Here is a 3,702-nt window from a genome sequence, read left to right on the forward strand (position 1 = left end):
CAGAATTCTTCTAGACAGAATTAGGTAAGGGTCCCTTGAAATGTTTGGGGAGCCGTGAAACCTTAATGAATGATCTATACACATAATTCTATGACCAAGGACAACTGCCTACTGTAACAATAAATACTTTAGTGACCCTGGCTCATGGGAATGCTGGAGGACCCCTGACTCCCCCATCTCTTTAAACCAAACTTTTTCTCTGTCTCTATTAATTCCAAATCTCTTGCAACCATCCTGCCTGGGACCTGTTTTGCTGGGAGAGTAGCTAACTCTCGACACCTAGTGTTTCCAGAGATTAAAGTATCCAAATATAAGATGGTCATCAAGCATCAGGAAGATTCATAACATATAGAATATCTCCAAGACACAAAGACATCAACCTGACCAAAGTGAAAATAAGGGAAAGATTTCTACAAGCTGCAAGATGAAAGGTACAACTAACCTAAAAGGAAAACCCATGAGGCTCACAGCTGACCTCTCAGCAGAGACCTTACAAGCCAGAAGGCACTGGGGCCATATTTTTAATGTCTTTAAAGAGAACGAATGACAGCCAAGAATTTTGTATCCTGCAAAATTAAGTTTCATAAATGATGGAGAAATAAAGACTTTCCCAGACAAGCAAACACTAAGGGAATTTGTCACTACTAAACCTGCCCTACAGAAATGCTCAAAAGTGCATTATATATATAAAAAAAAAGTGCATTATATGTGCCACAGCACAATAGATACCCATCACTGTAAAAACAACCAAATTTAAAGCTCACAGTTCATATAAACAGTAGCATGAGAGGGAAACCAAAACAATAAGGTATCATCGAAAATGATGAATACAACAACATCCACCTATCAATAGAAATACTCGATGTGAACTGTGTGAATGCCCCACTTAAAAGACATATACTGGCTGAATGGACGAAAAAACACCTCATATATTTGCTGTCTCCAGGAAATATATCTAAACCAGAAGGAGTCACACAGACTGAGGGAAAGGGGAAGGGAAAAAATAGTCCAAATAAATAGAAACCCAAAGCAAGCAAGTATAGCTATTCTCACATCGGATAAAATACACTTTAAATCCACAATGGTTTAAAAAGAGATAGATATGGTCACTATGTAATGGTAAAGAGATCGATTCAACAAGAAGACATAGCAATCCTAAATATATATGCACTTAACACAGGAACTCCCAGTATTATAAAGCAAATTATTCTAGTTCCTAGAAAAGAAATAACCAGTAACATTTGAATTGCCAGGGACTTCAAAACTCTGCTGATAGAACTGGACAGATTATTGAAGCAGAAAAAAAATAAGGGAACACTGGAATTAAACAGTACTGTACAACAAATGGACCTAAGAGTCATTTACACAACATTCTACCCCAAAACCACTGAATATACATTCTTCTCATCAGCTCATAAGACATAATTCAAGACTGATGATAACTTAGGCCAGAGCAAGTCTCTCAGCAAATAATAATAATAAAAAAAAAATTGAAACCATACCATGTATTTCTTGGAAACAGTGCATTAAACCCAGCTTTCAAGTCCAAGAGAAAGATTGAAATCTATGAAAGTTATGGAAATTAAAGAGCCTGCTGCTGAATGACCTTGGGTCAATAATGAAATTAAAATGGAAATCAAAAGATTACTCAAACTGAATTACAAAGGGGGTACATAAAAAGCAGTATTAAGGGGAGAGTGTATATCTTTAAATGCCTACACCAAAAAGACAGAGAGATCACAAATTAACAACCTGATATCAAATCTCCAGGCACTAGGAAAAGAAGAACAAACCAAACCCAAAGCCAGCAGGAAAGAAAGACATAACCAGGCTCACAGTACAACTAAATGAAATGGAAACAACAACAACAAAAATACAAAGAATCAATAAAACAAAAATTGATTCTTTGAAGGTAAACAAAATAAATAGACCACTTGTCAGATTAATAAGCAGAAGAGGAAGGACTCAAATAAACTCAATGAGAAATGGAAAAGGAGACATTACAACTGACACCACCAAATACAACATATTATTCGTGATACTATGAAAACCTCTATGTACATAAACTAGAAAATGTGGAGGAAATTTATAAATTCCTGGAAACACACAATGTCCCAAACTTGAATCAGGATGAATAGAAATCCTGAACAGACCAATACCAAGCAGTGAGACTGAAGAAGTAATAAAAAAAATCTCCCCACAAAAACCCAAAAGCCCCAGACCAGATTCAAATTTGAATGTAACAGGCCTAGAAAGAACTGGATCCTATCCTACAAAATGATTTCACATCGAGAAGGAGGGAATCCTCCCTAACCCATTTTCCAAAGCCAGTATCACCATAATACCAAAGCCAAGAAAAGACATAACAAAAAAAGAAAATTACAGACCAATATCTCTTATAAATACAAATGCAAAAATTCTTAACAAAATACTAGCAAAGCAAAATCAATAGTACATCAAAATGATAATCCACCATGATCAAGCATGATGGGATGCAAAGATGGTTCAACATATTTAAATCAATAACATTCATCACATAACAGAAGCAATAACAAAGATCATATGATCATCTCAATGGGATGTAGAAAATACATTTGATAAAATCGAGCACCTTCTACTGTAACAACTCTCAACAAACTAGGCATGTAAAGAATATAACTCAAATTATAAAAAACATATATGACAGACCCATGGCAAACATCATATTGAATGGGGAAAAGTTGAAATCATTACCCTAAGAACTGTAACAAGACAAGGGTTCCCTCTGTCACCACTTCTATTCAACGTAATACCCTAAGTCCTAACCAGAGCAATTAGGCAAGAGAAAGAAATAAAGGGTATTCAAATTGAGAAAGAGGAGTCAAACTATCCCTGTATGCTGATGATATGATCTTTCAAGTAGAAAACTATAAAGATTTCCTGAAAGACTCATGGAATTGACACAGATCAGGAGCATTTCTATGTACTGATAACACTCAAGCTGAGAGGTGATTTAAGGACTCAGTGTATTCTCAATAGCTATAAAGAAAATAAAATACCTAGGAATATACTTCACCAAGGGGGTGAAAGATATCCGCAAGATGAACTACAAACACTGATTAAAGAAATCGTAGATGACACAAACAAATGGAAAAACATCCCTTGCTCATGGATTGTCAGAATCAAGATTGTTAAAATGTCCATACTGTCCAAAGTGATTTACAGAATCATGGAAATCCCCATCAAAATACCGATGTCATATTTAAAAGACCATAAAAAATAATTCTAAATTTCATTTAAGACCAAAAAAGAGCCTGGGTAACCAAAGCAATCTTAAGTAAAAAGATTAGATCTGAAGGCATCACATTACCTGATTTCAAATTATACTGCTAGGCCCTAGTAACCAAAACAGCATGGTGCTGCTATAAAAGTAGAGACATTGAAGTAGGAGACAGACTAGACAACCCAGAAATAAAACATATAGCTATGACCAACTGATCATCACAAAGTAACAAACAACATACCCTGGGGAAAGGATGCCTTATTCAAGAAATGGTTCTGGCAAAACTGGATAGCCACATGCACAAGACTGAAACAGGATGCTTACCTCTTGCCATATACAAAAATTAATTCAAGATGGATAAAACACTTAAGTGAAAGACATGAAATCTTGACACTTATACAACAAAACATAGGAAAACCTCTTGTAGACATTGGCCTAGG

Source organism: Propithecus coquereli, unplaced genomic scaffold (assembly GCF_000956105.1).
Source record: "Propithecus coquereli isolate 6110/MARCELLA unplaced genomic scaffold, Pcoq_1.0 Scaffold380, whole genome shotgun sequence".
Classification (NCBI taxonomy): Eukaryota; Metazoa; Chordata; class Mammalia; order Primates; family Indriidae; genus Propithecus; species Propithecus coquereli.